Source organism: Lonchura striata, chromosome 3, assembly GCF_046129695.1.
Source record: "Lonchura striata isolate bLonStr1 chromosome 3, bLonStr1.mat, whole genome shotgun sequence".
Lineage (NCBI taxonomy): Eukaryota > Metazoa > Chordata > Aves > Passeriformes > Estrildidae > Lonchura > Lonchura striata.
In genome coordinates this window covers 49196621-49219817 of record NC_134605.1, presented here as the reverse complement: position 1 = coordinate 49219817, position 23197 = coordinate 49196621, and the positions used below count along the sequence as shown (strand labels likewise).

The window sequence follows — 23197 nt, the reverse complement described above, 5'->3', positions numbered from 1 at the left end:
CAAAGAAGTACTGTATAACTTTATCCTCAAACTCTGCTGCTAGTATCTTTCAAAATTTGGGGGCTGTTTTCATACAGCTAACAGTGGTTTTTAGTGAACTGCCATCTATATCAGCTATTTGCTGCTTGGCCCTTGATGTGTCAGACAGGGCTTTAGCTGCCAGTAAATTAGTGCAGTCTTGAAACTCACAGCAATTCCCTGCACCAGCACTCAGCACCCTGTGCTCAGCAAAGTGATTGCTACTGCTCAGAAGAGGGTTCAGCATGAGACTCTATCTGGGAATAAATGAAGGAAGGGGATAGGAGGAACTCTAAAGCTGTCTCTAGCAAGACCTCACACTTTTGCTTTCGGGGAAGTTAGTTCTGTTTAAAGATGAGTAAATTAATAATCATATGGTGCCCCAGCATCTTGGATAATCTTGGGTGAATGATCTGTGTATTTTAAATTCATTTCACTAAACATATATAACTGTTAACATGCACACATTCCGTACTTACTCCAGACTAGTTTAATGTTTCCTTCTGGAATCTCTTCATCTGAAGCATGTTTTCTCTTTGATGCACATTTCATTGACTAGATTTGACACCTATGCAGTACCTTTTAACCTTAGGTAATGCTTCCTAGGACAGGGCACAGTCAATCCTTACACACTGTAATTTTTTTCTCTTCTCAGAGGGCATTTTGTCTTCCTGTCCCTAGAATTCCTCCTGAGAAAACATAAATAAACTGGGGTTTAAAATTCTTAATTCTGGATTTAGTCTCTGTAATATATTTTCTTCTTCAGATTAAAAGCACAAGGTTTTGCCTCCTTAATGCAATAATTAGAAGTTTGGTTAGTTTTTTCAAACTCCTGACAGTCTGCAGGAAAACTTTTTGGTTTTCTGATGGGACCATAGGCACCTCTAAGACAGTGAACTTGCTACCATCCCAAAAAGCAGCAGAAGTAAATTAGGCAGGCTCTTTCATGTATAAATAAGCTTTCAAAGATTGAGCTGAAAGAGAATGGTTGTCTCACTCTAGAGGAATATAAAAACCTTGGTTTAGAAGAAATATGCACATCTTTGAAAGATATGGAAGTTCAGCTATGAAATGGCTCAAATGATGAATTTGTGAAATGAATTAATTTGGTTTTGATCCACCACCTCACTTGTATTTTTTTTAGTTTGCTTCCTTTCATATGCTTCATTACAACCATCACTGGATATCTTTAAGTGTCACAAACTGTCTTTGAATTTTATTTTTAAGGGGAAAAAAAAAGGTTGGAAGAGTTACTTTCTCTCAATTTGCTGTATATGTCATCTTTAAATATAGCATCACTTTATGGGTATTCTACCTGTTACTGCTGTCCTTTCACATCTAAAGCTTTTAAAACGGATTATGGCTTATACTGTGGCTTATTCCTCAGTCACGTATTTTAAGGTTATTAGTCCAGTACATACTCGCTTATAGCTACATGCTGTCCTTCTAATCTTCAGTTACCCATGCTAAGATTTTAGTAATTCATCCTATAGGTCACATTCATAAAAATGGGACACTTATTTCTGTAAGGTTATTCTGCTATTTTCAACTTTTATGGGATGGTATTTTTATCACTGATCTTTTATGAACTGGGTGTTTTTTTGAAATTTAATTGTCCTGACACTGCCCGATAAACCTTTATTCCCGTCTTTCCCTTTTTGTGTGTCTGGTTGCTATTTTTCATGATGCTGCAAGTAACACTGACCTAGATTCTTCTCTGATTTTTGTTAAGCAACACATTCTTTTAAACTCTGAGTTCTTGCTGGTTTTATCATCTCAGTTTTATTCTGTTCTAGTTCTTCAAGATGGGGATAGGCATTTTCTCAAGATAACATCATCTCTCCTCTTTGACATGTATTTGTATCAGCACAATATCCTCTAGATAACCTAAGTATATATTCTTCACAAAGGACATTTTATGCATGTGGGAAAGAAAGGAATTTTAAATGTTTGATGGAGCTCAAAGAGCAGACTATCAGTAGCCCTTGTAATCCAGCCCTGTGTCTCTTTAGTGCTTCCAATACCAATTTCCTTCCTTGTGCTATCCCTGGGCTCTAGGCTAACCTGAGCAGAGACAGACTAGATAGATAGCAGGTTAATGATGAGTGCAGCTGTGTGCTGGGAGCTATTACCATCCTGTTGTATTGTTTAATGTAAAGCTTCATGTCAAAAAGCTTTTGGAACTCTAAAGTTGAAAATAAATCCAATTTTGTACATAGATATAAGTCCTGATACAATTTTTTTTCTAGTACATGGTACTGTAATTCTATTAGAGTCAGCTGCTTCTGATTGACTCTAGTCCCAGCAAGGTGAGAATCAGCTTACATGTTGAATAAAAGTTAAAATGGTTGCACAGATCACAGGAATTTTTCATCTCCCAGTATTTTTGAATGAGAACTGACTGTATAATAATTGCAGAGTTTGAATCCAACCAGATTCACATTTCCACAGCTGCCTGATCCCTGTCAATTACAACACATCCACAAAGCTTGTTCAGTATAGCCAATACAGATTTGCTGTACATGGGTGCTGGGGAGATTGCTGCCTATCAGGTGCTAGACCAGGACAAGATCTAGCAGTTTCCAGGACATATCTGGCAAATGCAGATTTAATTCTTCCCATGAAAAAAACTGGAATAAATTTCTCCAGGTAGCCTTACAGTAACACAGATAATAGTTCAGCAATATAGCTTCTGAGACAGCTCTTTTTGTTACTTTTCCCATAAATACACCTTTATTTGTGAGAATTCATCTTGTCTCTATCTGTATTATTCCAGGTTCATTATATATTTTCAACCAGTATAACTGCAATTGGTAAAACCCCGCTCTATTTTGCAGTTATAGTTAACCAGTCACACCTTTGCTGAGCACCAATGTTATGTGACTAGTTCTTGCTATTGGCAGCTTTCTGTTAAGAGAATATGTAAAGCTTTCACCTATCATCTTCCTCTGCTAAAGCATAGGGGCATTCTGATATCATAGGTGCCCTGTATTCAGCCTTTTCTGTAAGCACCCTATCCTTCAGCTATTTTCCAAAACATTTGAAAATGCCTAGTATCTGGTACTGTAATCAAAATACTTAAAAATAGGAACTTTATTAACCCTGTAACTTTGAAAGTCTCTGTCCAAGCTTGAATGGCATTGTGCTCTTCTAAGTGCTTGACAGCTACTAATAAAGACTGTCAAGCTTGGCATGAATTTTCCCACAGATTTTACCCTCCCTCCCACTTTGCACACTCGTTTGTCTTTTCATCTTTGAAGTCTACAATACTTGGAAATTGACTGCCTTCTTTAGGCCTTCTTTCAAATATTTCTGGAGCCTGAAACTTTACATTTATTATATAATTTGGGTCCTATTTCATAGCCCTGTCAAACATACTTTTTAGTCTTTTGTGATGTTCTGTTGCTGTACTCTCAAAAGTCAGAACGTCATCTCTGTGCATTTCAATAGTTTCAGTTCCTTCAACAAATATGTAGCACTTGGTGAGAATTCTTGGGAATATATTTCAATCCAAAGGAAGCCCATGAAACTACTGCCTCCTGTATAGTGCATCGAATGTGGCTTGCCTTGAATTCCTCTCATGGGGAGAGATTTGTAAAAGCAAAGCAGATATACATTTAGTGAAAGAATAATGACTCACTTCATGGAACTTTTTTCAACCTATTTTGTTCTCTTAGATCTAAACACCAACAGATAAGGCAGATTTTCTTTCCATGATAGTGGTAACTATTGAGAAGCCATTTCTAATATCTCTTGCCAGTTGTTAACTACATGGTTGAGTTTCTGTTTCCAGCTTAGACATCTCTAAAGCAACAGGATCTATGGCCTGTACGTGCATACACGAAGGACAGCTGGTCTGTATTACCCTTTCTGGACTGTTCCATGGCATACAACCTCTCATGCCTCTCATGTTGGCTGCATGTTTTAAATTGAGTTTGGGCCAAAATACTTTTTCCCACTGATTTTAATTGAATTGCTTTAATTTTTGTTTTCAATTGAAGTATTCTACTTTAGCTTTGCATCATAAGGTTTTAATTTTACTGAACTTTCCACTAGGTATTTTTGTTTCTGATTCAATTGTTTGGAGTGCCCCTCATATTCTGCTGTTACAAGCTGACCCAAAGATTCTGTCCCGTTACAAAGTCGTACAAGCACCTTCAAAGTTACCAACCCAGACCTCAGGAACAAGTGCGAATTTGGAAAGCAGCAGGACTTGTTATGTGCAGGCAAGGCTTGGAAACACACATGTAAGAACAACCCAGACAAAAGCCACATCAGATAACCAACACATGTTCCAAAAGATGCACTGACAAGACACTGCAAATTAGTTCTATAATATATTGGAATTCCACTGATTTAACTTAATGCTACATGCACATCTACCCAGCAGCCAACCTCATCAGAGCTGGAGATGCCAGTGCTCAGTCATAGGAGGCCAATGTAACCAATGCCCTGTGCTTCCATGTCCTATTAACATGTCTTTGGTAGCTGCCACGTGTGGCTGCTGCTTACTTGGTCTAACACGCCTTGCCAGCCTCATGACAGAAGCCAGAACAGCTAGATGTGCTCCATTTTTGTTGTCATTTCTAAAGGGACAGTGCTGTCCACAGCTCAGCATGCACAAGGGCATAATGTAAACAGAAATGGACTTTATTTGGATCATGACTTTGCCCAATATTGTCTCCCTTGCCTCTACCTTCTGACCTCTCAGTTTCTCTTAATCTCTGAATTGCCCTGCCTAAGTGCTGTGAAAATGCCAGGTAGCCAACAAATCCACAAAAGCCCACAGCTTGCTTTCTGTCTCTCTGAGGAAAGAGAAATTGACTGTGAGTAAGAGGGTTTGGGCTTCCTCCTGAGCACAGCACTATCTTAATTGGTTCTTTTCATCTCTTTGATCAAAGTTCTGAAGTGGAAATATTCCAAATCATTTTTTGAGGCCATTAATGCTAGCAAAGACCCAGATTCACAAACCCCAGGCATTTAAGGTAGTGATCTCCCAGTTCCCATGTGCAACACCTCTTCAACCAGGTATTCAAAAGTTCTAAGATGCAAATGTTCAGAGTTCCAATATGAACCCAGAGGTTTCTGTGCTTATGGCGAGTTTAATGTATATTTTGAGTTGACAGAGGTGGGAACTGAGATGGTTTAAAGTCTGTGGCTTTGGCTGTGTCATGTTGTGTGTTGGAGATGCACTGCCAGAAGTAATATCTTGTAGTTCCTCTCTCCACCTCCCGTATGAGAGCAAATCCATTTGAAAGGAGTAGAGGCAAGACAGCGAGTGTGCTGGCACTTGTTGAGGCAGGGTGATTTTCCTGCCGGGTCCAAGACTTGGACTTGGTACTGGGAAATCTAACAGGAGCAGAGCTGAGTGATGAGATCTCTGTGTAGCTGGGGAGCAGAGGGTCTGTAAAGAAAGAAATTACTACGGTAAATAGGTGACCAGTTTTTGATATTTTTCATTAAGTGCAGCTGCATAGGGATATGTGTTCAAACACATGCATAACCATATCAAGAAATAGCAATATTAAAATGGTTAGATTCTCTAAAGGCTAAAAGGGATTTAAAAAATTTCTTAATGAAAGAAAGCAATACTTCTACAACTGTTATAGGCTCAGGATTCTTATCCCCTCAAGTAGTAAGTAATATACATATGTCTGAAGATTAAATCAGATATGCATTAGAAACACTGCTTCTGATTTGCATTATTTCAAATTATATACTAAAATTCCAAAGGCAGATCTTTTTTTCTTTTTCTTCCAGGAACTTGCAATATAAATTACAGGAACAACTTTTTCAAAATGTGTATAAGCAATGTATATCAATAAGGTGCTGTGCATAAAGAATATGATTCTTTTCAGCCTGGCTATTTGAGCATTCCTGTTTTCTGCCAAGTGGAGAGATATATTACTAAGTCAAACAAGAGCCATATGTGTAGAAAAGAAATTGCAACCTATATAAAAGGAGATAGCTGGTTTGTTAAAAATCAGAAAGGCTTATACAATAACAATGAGAAAAATAAATAGCAGGAAGGAAGTAAACTCATGAATAAAGATAGGAAATAATGAGCTTAAAATTACTAAACTAGATGCTGCTTAAATCTTTCTCAAGAAAACTGAAGATGAGACACACAGGACAAAGTATTTAAGGACATGGCACACATAGCTGCTGATATAAGAGAAAGAAATCAAATGCAGAAATTAACAAAGAGGCAAATAATGCCAAGGATGTAAACAGGCAGAAGAAAGCTTCAAATTTATGTTTTGCATGTAAAGACATTAGTGTAAAAGCATGCTGAAGAAGATCATTGTATGTATAAAATTCTGGCAAGAACATGTAAAAGGAGGGGATGAAAAGAATTCTGGGTGTATTTCTATGTAGATGTGAAGTTTGAAACTAGAAGCAAATTTTCAAACTTTCCATCATGCAGCAGTGAGCAAGTCCCACTAGTCTGAAGTGTAAACCAAATCAATAATAATACTTCCATCTCCTTTTATTTTCTTCCATCTTATTTTAGATATCAGATCTCAGATGCACTCTTAGCTCCAAAGACTTTTTAATTCAAGAGAAAATAAACCCTTTGTTTTCTTTTCCACTTGGGAAAATAAATAATTTGACTAGTTTTTTTTAACTCGGACAATGTACCCATAATTATCCCAGACATTCTTGGGATGTTGTAAGCTATTTTCTTTCAGTAATGGCAGGATAGCAGTGGCTGTTTCAGATCCATGCCCCAAAAGAGCTGACATTAAGAAGCTGAATAATTAGGGATTTAGTATCACACTAACAAGTAGCTGTTGTCTGTCTTTCTGGGTTACAAAACTGTCATGAGCCTGTAGGACCAGTCCAAGAACTCAAGGAGCTTTGTACTATGAAGATACAAAGTTAAGATGGATTTTGAATGACTTTATATTGCCAGTGAAATACTGTGCAGCAGGTATATCTTGCATTAATAGTTTCTGATATTTGTGAATAGATTTTCTGGGAAATTGACTTGAGCAAACTGTGGAATGAAACACTCTGGTTTCTCCTAGCCCTAGTGTCTCTTCTGCACTTAGCTTACTAATTATGCTTCACTGTCCTTGGAGGGGTGGGACAGAGCAGCCTGCCTTTTTTATTTAATTTTTTGAATTCTTTTGTATTGCTGATCTATTTTAATTACTGGAGACAAGCATCAACACAAGAATCTTCATTTTCATTTAATATAAAGCAATTGCTTAACTCTCATGATTTCAAAGAAAGTCTCAACAAATGAAATATATAAGCAGTTAAGTTCTAAATAGTCTCTGAAAATACTGTATTGAAATGAAAATATTGTATTTTTTATGTGTCTTACAATAGTATAGCCTGTGATCATCAGGCATTTGGTTTACTGGTAATGTAAAAATCACAGGGGCAACCTACTTGAAGATGTGAAGAGTCAATAATAAATGTTTCAACACTGCAACACTTCTGAGGATGAAGCATCTTGGTTTTGGGTACTGTGTTTTAGTTGGGACACAGAATAAATTACTGTTGTATGATAGGCAGTTTTCCTCACCTCTTTTTCTGAGGCAGTAAAAAGAGGTAATTTTTCTTGGTATTGTTTTTTCTTTATAAATTATTAAACAAAGCTGCTTTTTTGCAAAGCAGCCAATGACCAATGTGGGCTAATGTTAGTTGGTTTATGGTGATGAGATGGTATGTGATAAAGGTGGTGTCAGAGAGGACAATGGAGCAGCAGTATCTATTTCCATTGTTGTTGAATGAGCTCATTGGTTTTAAATGAGCTTCAGTTTCAATATAACAAAAACCTCCAGGCTTGGTAAATTAGATTTGTGATTTCATGAAAAAAAAAGAAAGAAAAGAAAAAAAGGAGGAAATCGAATCTGTCCTTATCGAGCTTCACAACTTTTATTTTTATTTTCTTTAAAGAGATAAAAGATTTTTTACAGAGAAGGCTGTCAGATGAATACTGGAATGAGCTTCTCTAAGGATTGCCTGAATATAGCATTTTAAAAGGTTGTCTTATCAAACCAATTCCCACCACACACTTTGTAAAACCTGCCCTTAAAAATAATCTTTGCTATTACTGGATATTGATTAGACAGACGCATAACAAAGTCATACCTCTGCTCTCTTTGGCTATTGGACAACACAGACCTAGGCTGGAATTTATTTGTGTCCACAGCTTTCAAGTCCTAAGGTAGAGACTTCCCCAACAAGGTAGTAAAAACTGACGTAATAAATATTACTTTCATTGGCTGTTACATTATTTTTTCCACAGAATTGTTTATTGCCTTCCTGTTTTCTTGGCTGGCAGAATTATATGGTACGCATACATAAGATATATAACGTATATATACATGACTGGAATATGACAGAATGGTATCTTTTTTTGGGAGTGATATTTTACTTCTGTCATCAAGATATGGTTTCTGTTTCCCTTCTGTTTTCTATACAAAAATATAGTTTCCAAGTCATAACTGAATTCACAGTAAGAGTGTTATTGTGTTCTACCACTTACATTTTAGACAGTTCAAGTAGCTCCATGACAAATACTGGCTCAAGCTCTGATTTTGTTAAACTAATGTATTTATGTTTTAAAATTGTTATTCAGAATACAAACATGCATTTATATTTTAGTGGTGTTTGTCTTGTAGCACAGTTAAAATTGATGCTGATGGAAATAAATAACATTTCTGTAGTAATTTCATTCTTTGTACTGAGTCAGACTTTCAGGGATAGCTCTGTTCTTCCTCTGCCAAAGCTGTATAGTTCCCACTAATACAATGCCAGCCTTTCACAGCTAATTCTTTTTAATTGATGCTGCATCCTCCTACTTGTAGCATTTCAGTAGGGATTAAAATGTAGTTTTCAGTGTGCAACCACTAGCTGCCCATTCACAGATACTGCCTCTCATGCACAAAATAGTGGCTGAGAAGTTTAATGTTCCTCTGCCACTTAAATCATGGCAATATCTAGAGGCTTTCATGGAATGAAGTCCCATTATCTAGACAGTGTGAAAGGGTGAAGGTTGTGTAGTGTAGAACAGAAGAATAACTGGGAAAATAACAGACAAGAAGATGAGAAAGATAAAAGGGTGGGGTGGCAAAGGATTTTTTGGCCATAGTGGGGGCCACTGTCCAGGATGGAGTGCATGGCCCTGTATAACAACAAAGAAGACTTAGAGGACAGGTGAAAACTGATTGGCAAATAGCGCTCCCATTCATGTAAATTCCCTTTTTAGTTTTTATCTGTGGTTGCTATATAGATGACACATAGGTTTCACATCTGCACAGCTCTTCCATCTGCTTCTTCTTCCCCCAATAGCAACTGCAGAGGGAAGTTCACTGCACAATTGAGAAAAAAATTATTACTCTAATTAGTTAGCAAACAGTTTTTGATTTTAAGTAAGGTGAATATTTCTATTTTTATTCCCTCTTAAGTAAAAACATGTTGTTTCATAAAGATACTTTATTAAATTTCTTTTCCTTCTTCTTTTGATTAGTATTGTTTCCTAAATATATGTCAAATGGGGCATTAGGTTAAATATTTTTCCTTTCCTACAACTGGCAATATGATTAATATGTATTGAATAGGTTATGAAGTATTTATATTTCAAATTAAATTGACTGCCATGTAGGAATTTACTACATTTCCTTTCCCCCTCTTTCTTCTCTCTTAATTTTAATTCACTCAGAAAATTAGTTTCTTGACAATGTTTTTATATCTGTATTTATATGCTCTTCTTTAAGACCCTCAAAATACTGACATATCTGCATTCTTTCCCAGCCATTGTGCCCTCTGCCTATCGTGAACTTTCTGAAAAGCACCATTATTGAAGTGACCTTGATACTACCCTCATATTCCTTCATTTCTCTAAATGACTTAAGGTTACTAATTCTGAGCAATCCCATTTATTTCCCTTTGTATCCCTCAGATAAGTAGGTGTTATCAGCCCACAGTTAGGGGAGCCAGAATCGACCCCACGGTCACAAGGGATAAGTAATTTGCCCCATGTAGAATTGCTGGGTTCTCAAGGCTCAGGCTTTCCTTTGTCCATTCCTCCAAACTGGGCACATTAAAATTCCCCATGTTTTTGTTCTCACTGGGATGGGAAAGAAGAAGTTTTAATGCACCAGAAATCAAGAAGAGAGGAAAATACAGGACTAAGCACAGGTGGTCACCAGTAGAAGATTAAAGGGGGCTTTGAAAATGCAAACATTTGTCCTAAGACAGCAGGAAGCAGATTGAAACACTCTGCCTGTTTGGCTTTTAATCACATCCCAGCTTTCTCCTGAGGTAGTACCAACTGTGCAATCTTCCTTCACTTACAACTCACAGGACATAATACAGAAAATCTAGAGCTCTTTATCTGTCTCTCTCCACTTCCATCGATTTTTTCCTCCTTTATCCCTTCTGCCTTTTTGTGAGGAACAGTCTTTTATTCGAAGTTTCAGACTGTTGGTCTTGCATTTGTCCCACAGCAGTATTTTATTGAAAGGACTATTTTCCTTTCCCCCTCCCTACATTGTTTTGTTTGGGATTTTGTTTTTCTTCTTTTTGTTGCTCTGTTTGGGGCTTTTTTGTTTGTTTCTTTTCTCTTGACTTGCATGTGACTTAACCTTAAATTCTGTAGATTTTGTTGGTATTTCAATGGATTAATATAAGCAAGTATTTTATTTTGAATGCTTCCCTAGAAGTAACTGTTTTTCCTCTGATTTTCATGTATAAACATGGATTTAAAAATTTGATTTCAGAGCTCGTTGCTAGAGGTAGAGTAGATTTCTGTCAGTGTTTTCTTTTGAGATTGAATTCAGCCATAGAGTAAAAATAAATAACACTGGGGACTTGTCACCTTCTCCATGGTTTTGAATTTCCTTTCCTTTCTTACCTTCAGGAAACGACAGAGGTCTGCTTTGTTGTTCCAAGGGCCGTTCTTTCTTCTGCCTGGACATGTTGCATGTTTGTGATGACTGTAGCAGTTGCACTTGTGGGACAGAAACATTAAACAGGCAATGTTTCCCATCTCTATTTAAGAAATTTCAAAAATCATTCAAAAGGCTGAAAGCGGAATGGCTGCTGAACCTGGCCATAACACCTGGGTATCCCTGGCTCTCCTGGCCTGGGCACAGCCGGGCTGAGCCCTGGCTGGCACAGCCCTGCCCTGCCCAGGGCTCCCCCTCAGCTCCCTAAATGCAGCATTTTTACTGAAAACAAGTTTCTGCATGTTGCTTTCAGATTTTCTTTGCATATCCCAATACTGCATGAAGCAATTGACAAGTATGTGTTTTCTGTTGGTCCATGCACATACTTCTTCTTTGTCTAGATTCATGAAAAGGAAAGCAAAGAGTTCTCTCTCACTGTATCTCATAGGAGGAAAGTCAAGTTAATTTTTCACAGCTGTGGCTTTGTTCAAAAGCCAGACAAAATCAGGTATTATTTTTAAAAAGCTTGCTTCAGTTTTCCATTAGTAAGTTGTTACATCATCACTAATTAATAGAACTTGATCCTAGGAACACTGATTACTCTGGGGTCAATAGATTAATGAAATATAAAAGAAGTTTTATCTTCCTAAGTAGAAGTGTAAAACTTAATTTATAGTAGCAGATTTGTTGTCTCCCAAGTTACATGACTCTAATGATCCAAAGAAAATGACAGGAATGAGACAAATTACTTAAAGAAGATTGCATGGACCGTATATTTCCTCAGCTATAAGATCTCCAGGGATCTCTTCCAGCATAAATTATTCTATGACTGCATAAATAAAAGGTACAAACACAGCTTCTACATCAGAGGGAAAGCCTTAATCTATTTTTGGGACAGATGGTCATTAAGACAAGTTTCCATCAGGAAAATATTTGATATCAGAAAAGATATCCAGACATATTGCAAGGAAAAAATCTTCCAATTCACTCACGTACAACATGGGATTTAGAAGGAAAAAAGATGCCTTCTCAATCTCTAGTACAGAACTAACAAGGATTAATATTTGTTTTGTCCATTTTGAAATTAATTTGATTATATTGTGCATTAAATTGGTGATTTGGGTAAATTAGGCAACTTGAAAAATGGAGGCCTTCTCTGTTGTGACTTTGATTCATTTTTGTATTTTATTTAGTCTAATGAAATGTCAGTAGTTTCCTCAATTACATTTACTTAATTTCAGTTTGGCTTGACCATATAAAAAGTATACAGGAGTATTACTTACTCCTGTAGTTTTAAGCATGTTTCAATGCTTGAGAATACATCTATTGTGAGCAAGATTTTGGCAAATTATTCTACTCTTTCTCAATGTACAACTGTTTAGTTTTTATTGTTTATAACCAATAAGTGGGTTTAAAATACTTTTTTATAAAATCTTCAATATAGATTTATGATTAACATACCTTAAAATGAAACCTATGACTTTTAGTTAATCTGCACTTATGTTTACACTTGAGTAAGTCTGCAGATTAATCATTTTTTTAAAAGAAAAAGGCTTTAATAGCTGCTTTTTCCGATCCTTAGATAGTCAGGAGGGTAGGCTGGTATTGCTGCAGGCAAACTCAGCATTTAAATATGCACCTCGCTATGGCTGTTCCATGCCCCACATGCTACAAAATGAGGTTACTGTGGGATGCAATATTATAACATCCTTCTGCATGCTAGCAGGAGCCTGTATGAACCTTTTCCTTATGCCAGTGTATCTGCCAGCATGACACCTGGAAGGAATAACACTTGAACAATCTGAATGATAAACTCATGATTTGGTCTTTAATAAATACATTTAAACAAGATGCACCATTTCAGAGGTTCCTCCGAGAAAGATATCTGATAATTTCCAGTTATATTCAGGTCCTTTTTGGTTTTAATGTGGACTGGATAGCTGAGACTTAAATGCCTAAAAGGCTGCTGCTGTCCTACTCTAGCACTGCTGGCTGCAGCAGGAGCTAAGGTGTAGAGGTTAACCAGGTGGTGATGAACTAAATTTGGTTTAGACAACCATAGGACTGTTCTTAGATTTCTTCTTTCATAAGTGCATAGCTACAGGAATAGATACATACAACTTTAAGGTATTAGTAATTGCAGAAGGGTAAATCAGTAATATTTTTATACAGTTTTAAATGCTCTCTAACCTTTGCTTCAGGTCAAGTACAATAGAATTTTCTGAAAAAAATGTATTATAAAAAAATTCAAGGCATTACATGTGTTTAATGTTCAGCAATTGTTCATTAAAAGATTGGTTAATTTTCAGGTGAATTCATTATTCAAAGTATTCATTGGCTTATTGGTTTCCAAACAGTTCATGAACTTTCCTTTACTGATAAAATACAATGCTGTGCTAGTAGGTTATTGAAGTTTAATAATTTTATTTATTCTGTGTTTATTTATTCAAGCCTCTAATTGTTACTTGATTCTTTCACTGGAATTGTTTAGGTGCTTAGGAGACTCATTAGCATAATATTAATTTTGTATTTCCCATATCAATATGTTATTTCAAATGAATAACTTATAAATATTTGAGTGGAAATTATATTATTCATAAACATTCATAGTAATCTGGATGTTCAATTATGCACAGAACATGAAAAAGAGAATGTCAGATGAGGACAAATTTAAAATAGTTTTGGTAGAAACAGTCATTTAGGGAGATATTCTAATATATGATAACTTTGATTAATATCTTCATGAGCTTTGTGATTTTATCATGGGTTCAGTCATACTTTTGTTCTTCATTTTATTCAATCTGATTTTCAAAGCTCATTTTAGTACATGTTGTTATGGAATGAATAATGGGCTCTTCCCTCCATCTGCCAGTTCCTCTGCAGACACAGCTTCATTAAAGGGCTAGCAAAGCAAAAAGCAGTTCCGGAGCAAAGGTTCCATTTTCAAGCATGAGTGTGGACAAGGCATTCCAGAAACTGTGCAGGTATGAAATATAGTTTATATGCAAAGCAGTAATGGCAAGCTAATGCAAGACATGGGACATACTCTTTAGGTCTTCATATTTGAAATTCGATTTATATTGAGAAAAGGCCTATAAATTCTGTGTATTTCTCTTAACTCTTGTAATATGAGATGGTTTCAGTAAGTGATGGCTTGAGGGAATCAGCTAAAAATATAAACCCTAAAGGGAAATTTTGGATTATCCTGTGAAAATAAGCAACCATCATTGAGAAATCTAAAGGCTGTAATTCATGCTATTTTGAAAGTATGGTTTGTATGGAAATGGGATTCTAAGATATTTCTCCATTCTCCTGTTTCTCAGCCAGACATCAAAAAACAAAGCAAGGAGGGAAGAAAGGAATTATGCTTCCACTTTTTCTGCTTGTGGTTAGGGAAGACATCTATGGTTTATTATTTTCATGAGTACAAAAAATTAAGATCCAAGCATCCAGCAAGGTCTGATGGAGTGACATGGAGCAAAGACAGACTTGTGTTTACCTGAGTTCTTTCCTGTATTTATATATATATATATATATATATATATATATATATATATATATATATATATATATATATCTGTATATCTATAGATACCTTTCCATGTATATCCAGATGGCTTCTGCTTGATATGTTATGTCTCTTTCCAGTTCTTCAGGTCCAGCCTCAAGACTGTATTTGGCTGGAGTAGAGGCAGGAATGATTCTATTCCTCTTGATGCCTTTACATGGTTTGCACAAAAAAGACCTCGGTCTCTAACTTTGATATAGGTTGGAAGAACCAGCAGCAATATTTCTTCCTAATTTCTTCCTAATTTAATTCCTAAACCATAGTAGGGATTATGGTTGGGCTCTTCATAGCAGGAATGACCATGTTGTTACTATCCATAGTCATTTTTTGGTGGATTCTTCTTGCACATACATCAAAGCAAAGCAGAAGCAAGGGGATAAAAAAAATCCCCAGGAACTGGTACAGAGATGCAAGGCTAAACATCTGGTTTTACATTTATCTGCATTAATAAGATGGTAAAAATCCTCAGTTTCACTGAATGTGGCTGAAGTTGTGTCAGGGGAGGTTTAGGTTGGATATCAGGAAAAGGGTGGTTGGGCACTGGGTATCTGGTGCATACCAGAAGGCGGTTGGGCACTGGAACAGCCTCCCCAGGAAAGTGGTCACAGCACCACCTGACAGAATTCAAGAAGGGTTTGGACAATGCTGTCAGGCACATGGTGTGACTCTTGGGGTGTCCTGTGAAGGGCCAGGAGTTGGACTTCGATGACCCTTGTGGGTTCTTTCCAATTCAGTTATTCTGTGATTCTGCATTTCTGTGATATTGGAGCCCAGGAGCACCTTAGATGAGGAACAATGCTAAGATTAAAGTTTCCTATTTGTGTGTGTTTGTTTAAAATTAGATATTCTTCTCTACACATATTTTTTCCATTTGGAAAAGATACTGTGCTTTCACAGTGCCTCATGTTATGAATTTCAAACATGCAGATCAAGGATTTAATCCACTTGTCAGTCTGTGGTGAAAGCGTGTGCATCCCTTTTGAAAAATCAGCCATTTCCTTAGAGAATACATGAATGGTTGCTGATTTTCCAAGATATGCAGCATTGTGCACCCTTAAGAATGGTAAAACCTTTGCTGTATAAAAGCAGCAACTACATTTAAAAATGCCAAACATATCAAGAATCTTCACAGTAAAGACTCGCGAAGATATTGCCTGCATGATAGGCAGTGAAATTACATTATGCAAATTGCATGCAAATATATACACCACATATGATAATTAAAACCTTTGTAAATACATATTTGCAAAATACAATCCATCATGGTCCACAAGGTTATAATCTACATTTTTAAATGAACAGTGCAAAAACTTTGAACATTCATACGGAAGTGAATGATGATAATTTGAAACATTGTGAACTGTCATTTACCAACTTTAGGTTCTTTACAGAGTGTCATTCATTCAAAAAAAAAAATCTCTGATTGACTAAATAAAAGATTCAAGCCTTTACCAACAGTTTTTGTTTGTGTGAAATATAACAAATGTGCTACTGTGACTGTGAGCCTTCAGTAATAATGAATGGGAAGTGAAAAATATTGTATGCAATGTCATGAAGCAGAACCTGACAAAAGCAGAAATTTTACCACAAAATGTGACAAATCACTTGGAAGAAGTGGCCTTGGAATTACTTTTCAACTGTTTAAACTTCCGATCTCAATTTGTCTCATGACATAGTACCTCCTGTAGGATATTAGAGTTGAACCATAATGGGTACAAAGAGCTGTCTCAAATGGAGCAGGGTTAAGTGATAAATCATACCCATCTCTTCCTCTGTCACTCTGATCCTTGACATGCTCTTCAGTCTATGGTTGATGTGAGGTTTACAGCCCACAGTGCTCTGGTAGTGCTGTGTGAGTTCTCAGTCTAAAATCTGCACAGTCTGGCACCAAATGCTCTTCTTGTACCTTCTTTTGTGTGTGCATGACATTGTCAAGGCAGCAGTCTTCTGTTTACTTTTTGTTTTCTAAAGCTTTCCCAGAAGGAACTTCAGGAGTTTTTGTCTATGCTTCCAGTGTGCATATTCCCATGCTTTCAGCTCATTTTAGTCAAGACTTGACCTATGGAGGTGAGGAAACTGGAGAAATCTAAAGGCTGGAATTCAGGATACATTTGACCCCAGCACAGCGTGTGGGAAAAGGAAACGGATAGGAATCCCAAAGTACCTTGTGATGCTGCTTGAAAAAGGTAGGGAGCTTGGGAAAGTGATGACTCCTACCCATCTCCATCCATACATGCAGGAGCCAAACTACTGGCCTATATTGAGGCCTATATCAGAGGAGGTGAATTTCCAGCTTTCTGCTTTTGTGAGACTTCACCTGGAGCACCGTGTCCAACTCTGGGGACCCAAAAGGTTTTGGATCTGATGGATCAACTTCAGAGGAGGCTGCCAAGACGATCAGAGAGATGGAGCTCCTCTCCTGTGTAGACAGGTTGAGAGTTATTGAACCTGGAGAAGACTTGAGAGCCCATAGCACCCTTCAGCACCTAAAGAGGGCCTACAAGAAAATGCAGAGAAAATTTTTACAAGGGCTTGTAGTGATAGGACAGAGAGGAATGGTTTTAAACTGAAAAAGGGTGGGTTTAGATAGGATATTAGAAGTTATTTATTGTGAGAGTGGTTAGACACTGACACAGGTTTCCCAGAGAACTTGGGGATGCCCCATCTGTGGAAGTGCTCCAGGCTAGGCTGGATGTGGCTTTGAGTAACCTAGTCTAGTGAAAGGTGTCCCTGCCATGGCAGGGGACTGGAACTAGATGACTTTAAGATCACTTATAACACAAACCATTCTGTGATTGCATGTTATCACCTATTTGTCTTCCTTTCAGCTGAGAAAACTTAGCGAATTTGATTTTTCTGGTTTTGAGGAGGTCAGTCAGTTGTCAGCAGGCCTCAGGTTACAGACTGACAGTGCACAGCCTTTCAGCCTGCTCTTGCCAGCAGCGACATACAGGCTTATCTGTAGCCATGGGATTAATTTCCTAATGTTGTTAGGACTTATAATACAGGTAAAAGTAAAACTATACTTTCTAAAAATTCCTGGTTGGCCTCTAAAGAAGGGTCTCCCACCCTTCAGTGCAAGTGTGTAATTCTGGTGAATTAGCTAAAGTGCAAAAATGGCCTTTTGTTTCCCATGTTTGCAACAATACTCATTAGCAGTAATGATCAGCGCCCTTTAGCTGACATTGCTGACTGCTGGCATTGACTACCAATGCATATATCTAAGGAGGAAAGTCACTTTGTGAGTTGCTGACTTGTGACTATTGGACAGTCTCAATTTTCTTTACATGGCAACTTCTGTTTAAGGCATGTATTACACAGACACTGTGTATCTGTGGTAGTGCTCCTTATTGCCAGAGAATAGGCCCATCCTCCTTCATATTAAGATAAATTTTTCTTCACATCAGGCTGGTGAAATAAAGAATTCTTAAAAAAAAAAATCTATTCCCAGAAGAAAGCAGCTGAGCAGTCAGCTACAGAGCTGTTAATGAGTAACTCTGGGCCTGATTGTGCCACCTATGATCATAGCATAGCAAGCACTGTTTTTTTTTCTTCCAATGAAATTATTCCACTTGCCACACTGCTGCTTTTTGGGTTGGCTTTATGCTGAGCTCTGTTTCTATCCATTCTGCCAGTAAAGAAGAGGAGGTATACAACTCTTGCATTCAGAAAGGTGAATGTGTGCAAGCTTTTCCAGTGTGATGCTGTCAGAAAAGACTTCTCTAAAATGAGAAAGTGAAATTTGCAGGCTTCCATGTCTGACCAGCTCTGGAAATTGAGACCACTGGTACTTGCCAGAATCAAATAACAAATTATTTAAATGCTATTTATCACTCTTTTGGGTTTTGTAGTATTTTGAAATACCTTTACATATGCAGTGTCTGAGCCTCTAAAAAAGCAGCATCTGACTACTACACAGAAAGATAGTTTTTCAAAAAACACTTTCCAGTTAAAATGTAAGATCAGCCTTTAAAAAATATATGTATATAATTGAGCATAAAATAATTATTTTTAAAAATACAGATATTAACTTATCAACAAAATGTTGTGGCACTTTATTGAATGTTGAATTCTCTGAGTGGTGCTGTCCTCATACTTAAATGCATTAGAAGCCTGACAGAACAGCAGGCCAGCTGGCAGACTTGAGAGTGTGGCAAGAAGGCATTCAGCACTGGGATCTGCAGGGATATATATTAACATGACAGGGGAGGTGTACTGACATGGACTTTAGTTTTGTGAGAGGTGGCAAGGCAAGAAAGTAGATTCTGAGCCTGTTGTATGACAACTATGGTTATCTAGTTCCCTGCCACCCTGAATGGGATATCTGCAGGGAGCCACTGTGAAGGTTGAATACTTGAAACTGAAGAGATAGAAATTATGTTAATATGATTGATTTATTTGGTTTTATAATGACAAGAATATCTGCTGTAGGCAGAAGGATTATTGCAGAAATAATTCATTTAGCATTTAAAAGGGCTTCTTGCTCTTAATTGCTTCTCTTTTATAACTTGTCCATAGAGAAAGAAAATATCTCATAATGGATGAAAATGTCTTAAGAAAACATACCCTCAGTTAATGCAAAGGGAGTTGCAGCTCTCCAGTCAGAACACTCCAAATCAATTGCCCCCTATAGCTTTGGTCAGTCAGATCAAACCATTCAAGTGTGCAGGGATCAAATTGCCAGTCAGTATCCATGACTAACAAATGTGTTTCATTTTCTGTGAAAGGATACTAACTCGACAATAATCACAGGGAAAGCAGTTCTCATAAACAATAGTATGTTTACTTTTGTGGATTTGCCTGTTTGGAAAAAGCATCTGGATGAGTAACAACCCTCTGAGCACTGTGCTGAGAAGCAGAGCAGAGCTGCTGCTGCATCACTTAAGAGTTAAGCTCTGAAGAGATGAAAATAGAAAGGCTGATTGCTGGTTGTCTCATCAGCCCTTGTGAAGAGCAGCTGACAGTATTCATGTTTGGAAGAGGAGAGGAAATTGGAAATCCATTCCATTTCTCCCAGTGTTTCAGGCACTGGAATATATGTGACTGCATTTCAGAAAATACAGGGAGACTAAGATGCTTAAACCACAATTCAGTCATGTCCATTGTTACAGAACAGTAAACTGAAAAAAAAAAAAAAAAAAAGAAAAAAAAACAGAACAGCAAACTGAAAGAAAAAAAAAAGCTTTGTTTCTTCAAATTCCATCTGTGATAGTGGCAACTAGGACTACTGATCCGCTGGGGTAGCTTTGAACTTTTTCCATTTCCACCTAATTTTTGTTTGAGTGAGCATTGAAATTTGGATTTGGCATTATTAATGTCAGTCAGCAGACTGGGACTTAGACCAAGAGCAACTTGCAGAGCATCAGTGACCATTTTGACTGTGATAAACACCACAAAACCATAACAAAAGCTGTTCTTTTTCTCCTAAGAGCAAAAAGAGTGGTTGCTAGTTTGACACCCACATGCTTTTCCCTCCCTCACTGTTTCTGTCATCACACTTTAAACTCCCTCACAGAGCTTCAGAACAACAGTTGCACAACACACTCAGCACATTTCAAGGCTAGCTTGTCACACGCATGGACACTTACCAAGGATGGCAAGTGGGTAATAGATATTGGGCCACCTCCTGAAATCTGTAGCAAAGGCACAAAAAGACAGGCTAGCAAAAAGTGCTGTGTGTAGTGCTACTTGCTTTTCAGCAGGATGAAAGGAGGATAGTAGGTGGAATGTACTAGTTCCAACAACAAAAGGATAGTATGTGCTTCCTATTTAAAGTGAAATTTCATTTTTATGTTGACTCAGCTATTGGTCTTGTGATTCTGTCACTGACACACTGTCATCTGACCATCAGGATCATGCAGTTACCCAGCAATAAAAATGTCATTTTTTTTCACCCACCATCTTCTGGACCACTATCCATTTATTCATATGGCACCAGGGGTGTAGTCCTTTCTGAGAATCTTTTTTTGGCATGTATATAAGCAGCAAAAAGGAACCCAGAAAGATGTTGTAACAGGATCTTGGGTCTCTAATAATCCTCCCACAGCTGCAGGTAGGGCTGCACATCCCACTCAGGGCAAATTTCAGCTCAGTCAGTGTGCAGCTGCCAGGATGGCACAGATCCCTGAGACACCAGAGGACTCCTCTTTGCTTCCTTGACTTTACTGAAAGTAGAGCAAAGCTCCCATATGAGCTTCAATACCTATGAAACTTTTTTTCTCTGATTCCAGAGCTTTTTCTTCACATTTTGCTGAAGGTAAAACTTATCAGACAGATTTAACAATTTGAAGAAGTTGCAGAGAATAAAAAAATATTTGGGCAAAAAGAGACAAAGAAACATTAGGTAACGATCTGTGTTCCAGTTTAGGGGAACTTTTCAATTAATTGCCCTCAGAGAACTCAAAATAGATTTTCTCTTGTGTTACATATTTGCTCTATTTTGCCTTCAGAGTTTATGTGGCCATTTTCCAAGCTAAACATATTGGGGAAGGGGAGAGGAAAAATAAATAGCTATTTTTTGGCTGGTAGGAGTCCAAGCAGTAGTGAAACTACCTCATTTCAACAAGGTCTTGTAAAAAATGGCTCAATTTACTTAATTTTTGTGTCTTGCTAATGTTTCTGCTTGAGTCTACCATTTGAAAGACAAAAACATTGTGACAAATAATGAGGTAATTATGCAATTAGGAGTTAATTACTCATGCTGTAAGAGTGATCTCTTTCTTACTTTTCCCCCACATAAGAAAAAGTAAATATTGTGTCTTTTTCTCCTCTCTAGTAAAAATTTCCATCTTGAATTAGGTGAAATCCACAAAATTAATTTTCATGGGTTTACCTTTGTATAGGGTATCTAGATCACAGTCAGTCATGAAGTAGTCAGGGGAGCATGGTACATTTTATTTGTCTTCAGCATATGGACAAGTAAAGAGTGGGGGGATGCAAAGATGTTGAACCATGGCATCTTTCCCTCTCCAGAATTTCAGGTAGTCTGCTGGGGCAGGGATGGACAAATTGTTGGTTTTTAACTCTATGCACCCCTGAGGCAATTCAAGTGCTGCTGTCAGGCCAAAACTGAGCCAGGTGTGTATCCCTTGGGCTGTGTTGGTACAAGACACTGAGTAACCTGCACCCCGGGCTGTTGAGAAGAAGTTACCAGCAGCTTCTGCCAGGGTCAACTTGACAGAGAGAGAGAAACTTCCAAAATCTGTCTTCCTCCTGTGACCTACACCCTGCATCTCCCCCAGCTCTTTGCATTCATACTTCATTTGAAATGCAACGGGCACACACATTTATCTCATGCTTTATGAAGATACTTGTCAGCAGTTTGTAAACTCAGAAATTTCAGTGGTTCTACTGCAAGGCCTTGGTAAAGGGAGAAGCAGAGAAGAAATCCTACCTTGAAGGTGCCGTGGAGTGCTATCTTAAAATCGTGTTTTGTAAGATCCTGAGCCTAGGTTGAAAGGAATGTATTGATTACTCTGCACTGCCAGATGCCCCATGTCTCAACTCCCATAATAAAGGAATGTGTTGTATTTCAGATGTGGAAAGAATTTACTACATGGGTTTTCCTGTATTTTCATGGAAGACTTTCATTTTCTTTCTGGGTGCTTAGAGCAGAGATGAAGCAGTTAATGTGAATGCCAACTAAACCATGCAGCTGTTCAGTCTGGTGGCTGAGGATCAAAAGATCACACATGCCCAGTACATAGTCACTTTACAGCTGTTTGATCAGGACTGTGACAGAGCTTGTTACTTCAAATCATCTATATTTTCTTTTGTGGAGACCCAGGCACACTTGTGCTGAATGTCTCATAAATGCCCTCAGCTGGTAATGGTCTGTGCCACAATACTCCTGTCAAGGCTGTGTGTAAAAGGCTTCTAACGAGGACCTTCTTTCAGTCTGTCTGGAATTCAAGATGCAACCCTCTTTTGGGTGAATCGGAGACTTCTCTCAGTGGTGAATTGAATTTTCCTCTTGGGCTCTTTGCTGCTGGAAGTGCTTCGTCTGTCTGCTATTCACAGAAGCAGTGCAGCTGATTTGATTCTATGTGTAATAAGCCTATAGCTGAGGTGCCAGAATAATCTATTTCTCTCATTACATGCCCAGCATTTTAAGATCAAGCAATGGCTGACTTATATTTGCACTTAAATTAGACAGTAAAAGCACCTTTCTTAGGGGATGCTAATAAGAACTGGAGAATGACACTAAATCAATGGACTCCTAAAGGAGAGAAAAAAACCAAAGAACTAAACTAAAAGCTCAGTTGCTAAGCCCAATGGACTTTATTCAACTGTCTTAAGATAGACTTTCCATGAAATAATGTTGTCAAGAAAGAGCTTTATCTTCAGTTTTCAAAAGCATCTCACATATGAACAAACAGGGAAGTAAAGTAGAAAGCCATTCTTTCTTAATTAAAAAAAAAAAAAAAGGATGTGAGGGGCAAAAAGCATGTTATTACAAATCCCATGCAGTGGGAGAATAGCATGTGGTTTTCTTTTAAGTTGGATCAACTGGTCTCACTCTGTTCTCTTCCAACAGAATGCAATTCTCACATGTTTGATTTGAATTTCTCTTCTAGCTGTATGATCCATGCAGGCTGAAGTCTATTTTGAAAAAAATCCAGGATCCTGGCTTGTTTTCCTATTCAACAACAATAATTTTCTTGGCTTCCAACTCTTACAGGACAGCAGAAATTAAGCAAAATCT

General features: G+C 37.6%; 1 protein-coding gene across 4 annotated transcripts in view; it reads left to right on the top strand.

Annotated features, from left to right (window-relative positions):
- GRM1 (glutamate metabotropic receptor 1) overlaps positions 1–23197 on the top strand; it is a 181616-nt gene that overhangs the window by 88624 nt on the left and 69795 nt on the right. The window lies entirely within an intron of this gene.